This window comes from Pogona vitticeps, chromosome 5 (assembly GCF_051106095.1).
Source record: "Pogona vitticeps strain Pit_001003342236 chromosome 5, PviZW2.1, whole genome shotgun sequence".
NCBI lineage: Eukaryota > Metazoa > Chordata > Lepidosauria > Squamata > Agamidae > Pogona > Pogona vitticeps.
The window spans coordinates 78,250,618-78,262,636 of NC_135787.1; the positions used below are offsets into that span (position 1 = coordinate 78,250,618).

Below are 12,019 nucleotides of genomic sequence, written 5' to 3' on the forward strand. Positions count from 1 at the left end.
GTGTTTAGTCAGAACTCTCCACTATGACCTGTCCGTCTTGGGTGTCCATGCATGGAATAGCCCATAGCTTCTCTTAATTACTCAAGCCCCTTCGTCATGACAAGGCAGCAATCCATGAAGGGGAAGTTGCAACTAGAATATGCTATTGAATCAATAGGGTTTTGATGAGTCAACACTTCTGTATGTTCTACTGATTCCATGGGTTTATTCATGACTTACTACTAGATTTCAGCTACTGAAAAATAATGATCAGGGGATCTTCAAAGAGCTCAAACTTTGCTTTTTCAATTTATATACTCATTCCAGGAATATATCTAGAACATGAGATCTTTTAGGACTGTTCAGATAGACAGTGCTTTTGTATGTTTATTTATTTAGGCAGTGTAGACTAGGATTTTCAATCAATTATGTATAACCTTCTCAATATCCCATCTGACCTGTGCTATGCTAGATATTTACATAGATTATTAAACAGAATAAGGCCTAGGAGATGCTGAAAACTTGCATTGCATTTAAATTTTGATACTGTGTAATTTTGTGTAGATGTGGTCTTCCAGCTTATTTTTAGATGGGGGAGGCTGATATACTTGCCTTTTACAGACCTACTAGCTTTATTAGCAAACATTCTCAAGATACGAAGAACAACTTTCACCCTCACAGTCCTATGGGTTTTTGATCCATAGTTTCACACAGATTTTGCTGAATATTCTTCAGTTTTTCATCTGAACAGAAAACTTCAGATTCTCTTCAGTGTTTGCTTCATGTAGCATTTCAGCAGCATGCTTGTATTTCTCCATTAAAACAGCACACTTTCAGATCCAAGCATTATTTAAAGCAAGCAGATCTGACAACATAAATCAATGTAACAGTCCCTAGTATATTCTGAATGTTTTTCACCTCATTTAATTGAGATTTCACAGTTTCAGACCTACCTTGCACAGTGTCCGTTGTTTGTGTTTCCTTTTTCTCTCTATTCTCTATTTGGCATGTAGTTCTTTGATGCCTCAAGGGAGTGTTTGCATGAAGTGCCACAAGTGAGGAAAAGAATTCCAAGGTGTCAAACCTCCCTGACAGAGTTGTTCTTTGGAACACTAAGAAACACCACAGAGTTCATTTTGTAGACAGGCACATTCTGTTCCTTTGCACACTGATCTACAAACAGAGAAGCCAAAGTACTTTAACTTAAGAGAACTTAGTCCCATTGAAGTCAGGAGGACTAATTGTGCTTAGCCCAATTACCTGGACAGAAGATCAATGAGTTACAAAAGTATAAGTGAGAACTCCTGCAATGTTCCCACTTCTGCCTACTAGGCTAAGGCTTCGCCACTGTGAAGAGAAGATGGAAAATAACTGGAATACTTTGAAAGTCCAGAAATTGTGCTTCAATCTGGTGGATTTTGCTGGCCAGCTTCACACAAATCAGTAAATGAAATTGTAAGTTTTTCTTTCTCTGGGCATGTATGTGTTTGAGAGAGGGGTGTCTTGTGACTTTCTACTTCTTTTTGTAAGAATATCTGCACATTGAAAAGTAGGAGACAGAGAACTGGGTTCTAATGTGAGTTCTCCCCAAGAGTTTTTTTGGGGAGTGGGGAGGATAGAGGTTTCAGGTCAAAAAGTCTGATGCCTGAACATCTCCCTAATAGAGATGGGCACAAACTGCACTCAAGTGATTTGGTGAATCAGGCCCACAGTTATTATATGGGCACCCTGGATTCCCCACCATGCCTCCTCCTGTGGGTGCCCATTCAAAGGCAGCGCCCTGGACCTCCATGCTCCACCTCCTCCTCCGAGTGGGTGTTTGTGGGAGGAGGCAGGACAGTGAATCCGGGGCACCTGCATAACACCTGTGGGCCTGAAGCACCAAACTATGGTTCCTGCCCATCTCTAGTCTCTAAAAGCCCTTCAGAACTTTATAGACCTCTAGGGAAAAATCAGAGGCATATGTTTGACACAGCTGGCAATTTATCCCATTTAAGGTTCACTTCAGAGTGAAACTGAAGGGTGCCAGAGTGATAATCATTCGGTCAGGCAGGTATATAAAGGGGATTATGACCCTCATTGTTTGGACAAGACGTGGTGGGGATAAATAGAGAAAGGAAGGCCTGGGTTCTTAAGCACATGGGTTTTAACTTGGAATACATGGGCATCCAGTTTGATCCCTCTGAGTTGTTCCTGGGCAATGGCGCGCACTTGTTGGATGCAGGAGATGAACATTTTATTAGATACCCCAAGGCAGGGGCTGTTAGATGAATTTGATGGTTTGACAGGGTGAGGAACTAAGCACGAGCTAGTCCCTCTCATCATGGGAAGTGCAGGGAGAGGGGTGGTGGTGAGCGCTATAGGGTGCCATTTGGCAATTAGGTCACCTGAATGGGTACCGTGAATTGTGAGATTCAGGTACACAAGCAGGGATGGTTTTCTGAGGCAGCCTTTGGAAATGATCAACCTCAATCCATGAGAATTAGGACAGAGATGGATCTGAGGTTGCCTCCCCATTTGAAATGGCTGGGGCAAGGCTGGCCATGTACAGCATGACTCCAGGGCAAGGGACCTGCCCAGTTCAGGCTGTAAAGGATTTCTTGTGTCTCACCTCTTTTTTTACTGGTTGGAGCGGGCAATAATTGATACACAGAAAATTATTCTTAATGCTCATCCAGTCAAACCAGTTTGAATCCATGGAGGAAAATCGATGTTGTCCCCAACTGCTGCCACTGTTGCTGCCACTGTTACATGATTATTGGTATCTGGTGTGTGTGGCATGGTGTGAAGCTGCATTGTTGTCTTGTCTTGTGTATCCATGTGTCTTTCACCTCTCTGTATTTACATCTCTCTCTGATGTTAACGACTGATCTTTGCTGGATCTGTAACTATTGGGGTTTTTGATTCACCATGCAAAATTTTTTTAAAAGACATTTTAATTGCTTTTAGAGCTCCTTTTAACATAGGTTCTGTAAATAATGAAGCTGGCAATCTGCCACCATGATGATAAGCATTATTATTTTGACTAACAGTTACAGAGCCTAGAGATTTCAATGGGTTGAAACGACAGTAAAAGTAGAAGAAATCACAGGATCTGAAACATCACCTATCTGTCATGTTAACATTTGACACATTACAAAACAATTATTGCAATACACTTTCAATTCTCCCCTTTGTTTATGGCTATCTTTTGTAAACACATTCATCTGTCAGGAATGTTGTATGGTGATCTTGCTTCCAGACTCAGCTGGAGAGCTGATTGTTTGCAGTGAATTTTAGAAAACCACTGTTCTAAATTCATTTTTAAAATACAGTGTACACTTGGAAACCTTATTTTTCTACATCCCTTTTAATTATTATTTTGTCTTTTATATTGCATCCATTAGTGCAAGACACTATTCTGGGCAGTTAACCATTGATAAAATCAAACATCAATTTTAACATCCTATGCATTCAGAATGTCACATCTTGACAGATGTATCCCTCCACTCCAGTGTTCAGGCATGCAAACACTTACAACAATCTCCAATACAACAACTCAGGGTCACCCTTATCATTCAGTGCATGTCTCTCTCAATCTCATATGTGCCTTCACAGTCCTTCTATTACATTGCTATCCTTCAACCCTCCATTTTCTTTCCACTAATGAATTACCTGTTGTTATATCTGACTCACAGAAACCTTCATAGGCTTTTTGAAGAGTCTGAGATGTTCAAGGGATGGTTGACTGTTGCTACCCTTCCCCCACAAATTTCCATGGTCAAACGAGGATTTCAATTCAGGTCTTCTGAATCCTAGTCTGATATTCTCTCCACTAGACCACACAGGCACCCAGTGCTTGTGAATTAATACTGAATTTCTTTTCACTTTTATGTCATAGAAGTCCAATAACGGTAACAGCAAAAATAGCAACATCAGACCAGAGAAGTAATCACAGCCCCACCTCCAAATATAATTTCTTCATAGGAAAGTTCACTTGAGCTCACTTTGGCCTTTCTTCCAATAAGAGACTATAGGAGTACAGTACTATCACAGTACCAGTTTATCTCAACAGGACCATTGTATCCTGCTTCGGGAGCAATGGCAACATTTAAAGCCCTACAGGACATCATTGTTTGAAACAAATAACAAAAAGTGATCTGAAATCAGTACAATGTTAAATCCCTCCTTATGTCTGTAAGGAAGGGGTCATGCACACAGTACTTAGGACACAGTTCTCCAATTGTGGGAATACCCCTGTATATGCCACCTTTTCCATGCCAGCTGACTTGTTAATGTGGCCTTTAAAGTTTATGACTATTGCTGAGTTGCACTAATTTACATACTTTATCATCAAATCAGGATCATTCCTCTAACTTCTACATATTTTTCAAAACAGACATTTTTGTGAACTTAAAAATAAAATGTTGTTTCACTTATATTCCATAATACTAAATGATTTCTGCTTTGTTAAACATGAAAGGCAACTACCTACAAGAACAATATGATGAACCTGTGAAAGGTAGGGAGCTAAAAAGAAATAGATAAATGAAACCCTCCAGCTACATTTATTATATGATCTTGTTTCAAATGTTAAAGGAAAAAAATCACAGAGTATTTTTTCCTGCAGTCTACACAGAACAGAAGGCTGTGAATAGCACTGTTGGAGGAAAAACTATGTTTACTACTATAAATTTCAAGAACATTAAATCTGGAAAAAAAATTAGACTTTGATGTATAGCTCAGAGTACGTTTCTGTGATCAAGTTATGAGTTTGGAAAATGAAGAAAAATGCTGAGGCAGCTGTAAAGACTGCAGAGTCAACTATATAGGAAACATGGTGGGTTCAAGCACTGCTTGCACTTGTATATTCAACAGTTAAACTTTTTCTTCTGAAATTGTCTGCCTTCAGATGGGTGTCTAGGGCAATGTGGAAAACAAATGGAGGCAGATTTGAGACAGCAGTCAATAATTCAGTCCCCACACAAACATTTTTTAATTTGTAATTTTGTTGCCTGTCATAAACAATAAAGCAGTTTACAACCCCCCACAACTGTGGGATCTACAATTGAGACTGATTTCATCAAGATGAGAGATCATACATAATGATATGCAAAGAGAAAGGAGTTTTGAAAAAGGAGAAGGAATGTAAAGAAAGAGTCAGGGTATCAGCTTCAGTGCTGTCACCCACACCTGTGGCATAGGAGAAAAGAGGTAGTGACTAGAGATGGTGACAAATAAAAAAAATATATCAATCCATTGTGATTTGTGATTCATCAAGGTTAATGAATCGACAAATATGAATTTATGAATATTTATCGATGAATTGATGAATCGATTCATCAATTCATTTTCATTTTAAAATACTACAAAACTGGCCCCCAAGCAGCTAGAGACACCATATTGTCAGGGAAGCTTCCTAGGACAGTTTTCTACAAATCCAGCAAGTTTGGTGAACATTGGGTAACAGACCCCTGAGTTATATAGTAACAAGGCGGACACCCCCAGTAAAGTTATCCCCGGATACTTAGAGAATCCTAAATCGCAGCAAATCTTCCCATGTCTTTCTGCAACATGCCTGCCAAGTTTGGTGAAGATTGGATATCAGACATCTGAGCTATTCACCCACAAATTGGGTCCCCCCAGGATAGTTTACTACACGGCACAGAAGCAGATGGCATTGAAGGAGTTTGATTTGTTTCTGACAGGCACACAGAGGCATGAGGCATTGAGGTAGAGTTGGTCTTGAGCAACATCACATCTGGCAGTGACGTAGAGTTTGCCCCCAGGAGGCAATGAGGTATTTGTCATTGAGGTAGTTTGGCCCCATCAGGCACTGAGGCACATGGTAGCAAAGTAGATTATTACCCCATTATGCACTGAGGCACATGGCAACAAAGTAGACTGTGGTATTTGGCCCACACAGTCACATACCAAATTCCCCTACCCACCCACTGTGCCCGAAGAAACACAAGTTAACACAAGCCTTCAAAAGTAACTTTTTTAAAACTTAAAGCCCTGCCAACTAAGTCTCAGAGTGAGACACACATACAACCACAGGAATTAAATGTTGTTGGGAAAGGGGTTGCACAGTCACACACCAAATTCCCCCCACCCACTGTGAACACAAGCCTCCAAAAAAAGAAGTGGTCTAAGCTAACTGATATCCTCTAAAGAAATCCCTCCCCAAATTCCCAGTAAAGTTCTACTAATGAAATAAATGAAATAAAATGAACAATCTGCTTTGCTGCCATGGAAATGAAAAAAGCACAGCCACAGCTAGCTAGCAACCAGCCAGCATCAACTGTTCTTACTCTGAAGAGAATGAGAACAGAAGTGGGAAATGGCTGTAGGGGAAAAACTTATAAAGACTCTGTAAGAGTTACACCCCACACAGCCCTTTCAGCAGCGATATTGGCTGCCTAACATGCCAATCCAGGATCTTCTGATGGACCAGAGTTTCTGATTGGCACCAGCAAGCTCAGAAATGGCATAGAGAGGCCCCCAAAAGGGTAACAAATATGGACGAATATTGATGGATCAACAAATAAAACCAGGAAAATATTAATCAAGTTGTATTTGTTGGGACTTAAAATTAGATGAATATGGATCGATGAATATACAGTGGTGTGCCGCTTGATGATTACCCCGTTAGACATCGAAATCGCTTTATGATTAGTTTTTTGCGATCGCTATAGTGATTCAATGGTTTTTTTTGTTTGATAACGATCGGTTCCCTACTTCGGGAACCGATGTTTCACTTCATGAAAATCAAAAACAGCTGATCATCGGGTTTTCAAAATGGCCGCCCACTGTTTTCTGGACCTATTTCCGGAAGACAGCGATCGAAAATGGCTTCCCCTATGGAGGATATTCGCTTTACGATGAGGTATTTCACCCACTGGAACACATTGAACGTTTTCAATGCATTTCAATGGGTTTTTTACTTTCGCTTGACGACAATATCATTTAACAGCAATTTTAATGGAATGGATTATTGTCGTCAAGCGGGGCACCACTGTATGACAAATTGGATTCATCTCTAGTAGCAACCACACATGAATCTAATTCTGTATATCCATCTAAAATTCCTTTGTAGGAGTCAGGAGTCTACATTTACTGGTTAAGGCATGTTCATATATTGTGAAATTACTTAACTCTTTTGACCATTGAGTGATCAATGGGGTTGACTGGGATTTCCATCCTTATAAATTCAAGTGTTGGAGTGCTTGCATGATTCATTTATGCTGTCCTGGTATAAAATTGCAGACCACACAAAAGTTCAGAAAATGCAGACTAATGACGGCCTGTTCAGAGAGGCACCCAATAACCAATTTATTTCTAAGCACACTGTGCATGACTGCAACATGTGAAGGAGTGAAGCACTCTCCATTCCTTATTTTCAGGACCTGTTGGAAGGGATAGTTAAAGTTCTCCCCTTTCAATAGCAGCTGTGGTTCCATCAGTGGTTGGGGTTAAAGTAGTCATTTTGAAGGACTATCTATGTGCGTGTTCTCAAGAATGGTAATGGCATTACATGCACTCAGTTTGAGGAACTCAAACAAATGCATGCACAGAGAAAGGAAGCAGGTACAGAGAGCCTTGAAAATGGTGGTGTCACCTTTGTCTTCCTGCAATGGGAGCATGTTGGTTTGCTATGCTTATGAGGCCAGGATATATGTCTGCTTAATAATGCTGCTTTGAAACCTGGTCCTTGGAGTATGACATCATCAGTGTAAAATGGAGTGTCAGTTAAGGCAAACTCTTGCAGCCCTTTAAATATAGGTTTTTCACTCTAAAGGAGCAGTTTCCAGTCATGGGTAATCCAAGTTCTTGGACTGCAACTCTCAGAAGCCTTCACTACTAACTGTGCTGGCTCCGGTTTCTGGGAGTTGCAGTCCTAGAATATCTGGGCTACCCAAGGTTGGGAACCACTGATATAAAGGATTGTTTTGTTCTGAATTGTGTGCATATTTCAGTCCAGTTGTAGGAAACTGGAGTTGCCAAAGCAATGAAGTTCAAGGTATACCAATTGTTTAAAGGCACAAGACCAGTCTCAAATCTTAAGGCATAATTATTTGTGGTTTTTAATTTTTTTTTATTTATTTATTTTGCTAGCACCACTTTTTGGAGTGGGGAAAAATCATCTTAATCATTATCAAAATATTATTGCAGTCATAGTAATCTTCCTGATCAGCAGGAGCCAACAGAAATAAACTTTTCAGAAATAAATTACTAAGATTTGCAGTACTGCTGTATACTTAGCTGCAAATAGCAAGCTATGTGCTTTTTGTATGTCTCTTTATTGATGCATTTTTAAATCTTTTTAAAAATGCAATCATGTTTTAATGGTACAGCTTTCAAATTTGTTTTTAATACCCTTATACAGTGGTGCCTCGACTTACGAATGTCCTGACTTACGACCATTTCGAGTTACGACCAGCTCCAGCTGCAAAACTTTGCTTCGACTTGCAGCCAGAGCTTCCAGTTACGAACAGAAAATGGCAGGGGAAAAAGGCAGGAAATTCAAATTGCTAACCATTGGTAGGCAAAGAGGCTTCTTCTTTGTAGCTCTTTAGCCCCAGTGGTTAGAGAGTGTGTGATTGGTGGAGGCTTTGGACTGCCTGGTAAGGTACGGTGCTGCTTTGTGCTTTTTAAAAAAATGTTCTGAGTGGGTTTTGCAGCATGGTTTTGGGTTGGGGGTTATGTTTCTCTACTGTAATGGGTCTTGGGGGGTTTGTTTGTTTGTTGGAATTTTTTCCCCATTTCCAATGGGTCTTGGGGGGGTTGCTTGCTTTTTGGTTTTTTTCCCCATTTCTGATGGGTCTTGGGGGGTTGCTTGCTTTTTGGGTCCCCCCCATTTCTGATGGATCTTGAGGGGTTTGCTTGCTTTTTGCTTTGCTTTTTTCTGTTTCCAAATGGATCTTGCACGCTTCACTTGCTTTCTGCTGTGCTTTTTTGCATTTCTGATGGGTCTTGCACACTTCGCTTGCTTTCTGCTGTGCTTTTTTTTTGCATTTCTGTTGGGTCTTGCATGTTTTGCTTACTTTTCTTCCCCTTCTCCTTTGGCCAGAACAGATTAATCGCACTTCCGATGGGTCTTACTGTTTTTTTAATTATATTTTTGGTTATTTTTTTCTTCAGCTGGAACTGATTAATTGCATTTCAATGGGAAATGGTGCTTCAACTATGACTATTTCAACTTACGACCGGAGTTCTGGAACCAATTAAGTTTGTAAGTCAAGGCACCACCGTACATGTTTTTACCTGGTTTAATATTGTTTGTTATGAATTGCATTGAGTGGGTCCCATTTCTAGAATAAAGGTGAGATATGAAGCAAATAAATAAATAAATAAATAAATAAATAAATAAATAAATAAATAAATAAATAAATAAATAAATAAATAAATAAATAAATAAATGTGTAGTTAGAAGACAAAGAAGAGATTTGGAACATCTGAAAAACAGCAGCTTGTGTAGAGCTTATTAAAAGAGGTGAGAGGTACTGTTGCATGGTGTGCAGCTCCACTTACTTGAGATAGCTCCAGCTTGAAGTTCAAAATCTTGAGTCCTTTCTTAGCTTCTTCTGGGTATTAAAATAGCTTATATATTAATCATTTCCCCTCAAGACACTCTGTTAGGTGGTGAAAGACATTTGTTTGTCATAGCATGTGATTTTCCAGAGCTGCATTTTGTGTAGTCTGCTTTGGAAATTTAATTTCCAAGTCTCGTTGTTGAAGGACATATCTCTGAAGAAATTCCACTGTAAGAGGGAAATGGATGAGTTCCCAGGGATGTGTATTCCCTTAACATCTAGTTTGAGCTACTGGTTTCTAAGAGGGATAAGTGTTTTGTTTTGTACTTTGATAAAAACTTTGAAAAAATATAGAAATTTCTTCATCATTTTCATGGAAATAATTTGATGTGAAGGATTTGGCAGATTATTGAGCAGAAAAAGGAAAAAGGTTGGGAAGGTCATGGCTTCGATGACACTGTCCAACCATCTCATCCTCTGTCATCCCCTTCTCCTCTTGCCTTCACACTTTCCCAACATCAAGGTCTTCCAAGGAATCTTCTCTTCTCATGAAATGGCCAAAGTATTGGAGCTTCAGTTTCAGGATCTGTCCTTCCCGCAAGCACTCAGGGTTGATTTCCATCAAAATGGATAGGTTTGTTCTTTTTGCAGTCCAGGGGACTCTCAAGAGTCTCCTCCTGCACCACAGTATTATTTATTTATTACTTAAAACTGTATATTGCTCCCCATTAATGCTGAAGCACTACTCTAGGCAGTTTACAATAATAAACAAAATAAAACTAAAGCTATTTAAAATCAAAATAACAACTAACCAATATAACCACATAGTGCAAAAACTATAGAATAAGAAAATAGCAGACAAAAGGTGGTCAGGGAGGGTCAATGTGGAAAGTCTCCCTGAAAAGCCACATCTTCAGTTGCCTCCTGAATGTCCACAGAGAGGGGGCAAGGTGATGCTTCTCCATATGCTGGTTCCACTAGGTTGGGGGGGGGCACCATGAAGAAGGCCCTACTTCTAGTAGATGACTTACAAAGCTCCCTCGGGGTGGCCACCCAAAGGAGGCTTGCCTGTAATGATCTAGTGGGTCAGACAGACGACATAGAGGAAAGACTTTCCAACAAGTAAAATGGGTCCAAACCATGGACAACTTTGTATGTGAGTGTCAAAACTTTGAACCAGATTTGGGATGCAACAGGTAACCAGTTGAGGTGAACCAGAACTGGGATGATATGGTCAAACCACCGGTCTGGCTGCTGCATTCTGGACCTGTTGTAGTCTCTGGATCAGACTCAAGGGAAGCCCCATGTAGAGAGAATTTTGGTAGTCAATCTGGGAGATGATCAGCGCCTGCGCCAAGGTCCTGAGGGAGTTCTCGTCTAGGTGGGGGTGAAGTTGGGTGATTAGCCTAAGTTGGTGCACTTGTGGAGGTGTACAAAACCTCCCCAATAAAAGTTTGCAACTTGCTGCCCAATTTGGCCCTATTAAAAGGCAGAAATTGCTAATAATCATGCTAGCATGCATTCAAAGGTGTGAAATCAAAACCTTATTTTAAGTCAGGGAGGAGAAAATGCTCCAAGCAAATTGTTGATGAAACAATTATGTGTGAGATTGTATAGCCACACTGAAAATGAATATCCATTAGGTGGGTCCATGTTCTTGGAGTTATCTGCTGAAAGCTAACTTAAATTGTTTTCTGTGACAGTACATATATCATGTCACAATCTCCAGGAAAGAAAGGGGGGAAAATCTGGAGGTTTGTGACAAACAGACCTGAGAAAAACAAATCTCTGAAAATCCTTGGGTTTTACAAACAAACACTAGTCTTCTTTCTTCGTCTTTTAGATAGCAGTGTGCTTTGCTGAGATTGTTATAAGCCAGCTGCTCAGCCAGGTGGAACTTAGCTGTGTGATACCTTGTGTCTTATTGAAACCAAGGGAAAATGCAAGGGCCTATCCTGTGGTGTTTCCCACTAATGGAGTATAAGCAGGATAATCTGCCCACCAGCTTCGGCTGGAGGTCATATGTACCTCAAAAAACCACAGATTGGGTTCTGTTCTAGTTTTCATCACCAGCAATTGCCCTCTTCTTAGAAAGTATTGTGAAATGAACTCAGAGAGAGGAGGAAGACACCTCTAACAATGCTAGTTGCAGTTCACTCTTTAGCCAAAATGCTACTGATCACAGACCTTGCTAGATGTTTCCATGTTGCTAGAGGAAATGTAAACTGAGAGGGGGGGACTAAAAAAAACCTAATTACTAAAGCATTTATTATAGCAAATCATTTAAACAAAATTAAAGAAAGAATGCCTGTCTGGATAATTCAGCGAAATTGTGTATCTGACTGCGGAGTCATAAGTTGGGATATCAATTCCCCACTGTGCATCCCAGAAGAGCCAACCTATGTAACGTTCAACAAACTACACTTTCCCAAAGAGCCCCCAGGAGAAGGAATTGTTAAACCACTGTTGAGTACTTCTATACCTAGAAGACTCTCAAAAGTATTTCCATAAATCAGAATTTACTT

At 40.1% G+C, this 12,019-nt stretch overlaps 1 long non-coding RNA gene across 1 annotated transcript; it reads left to right on the forward strand.

The window, feature by feature from the left end:
• The first annotated feature begins 1,164 nt into the window (after positions 1-1,164).
• LOC144589433 (uncharacterized) lies at positions 1,165-11,773 on the forward strand. Its single transcript, XR_013545524.1, has 2 exons — positions 1,165-1,434; positions 9,103-11,773. It is a non-coding gene; the product is annotated as an uncharacterized LOC144589433 (long non-coding RNA).
• The last annotated feature ends 246 nt before the right edge of the window (positions 11,774-12,019 follow it).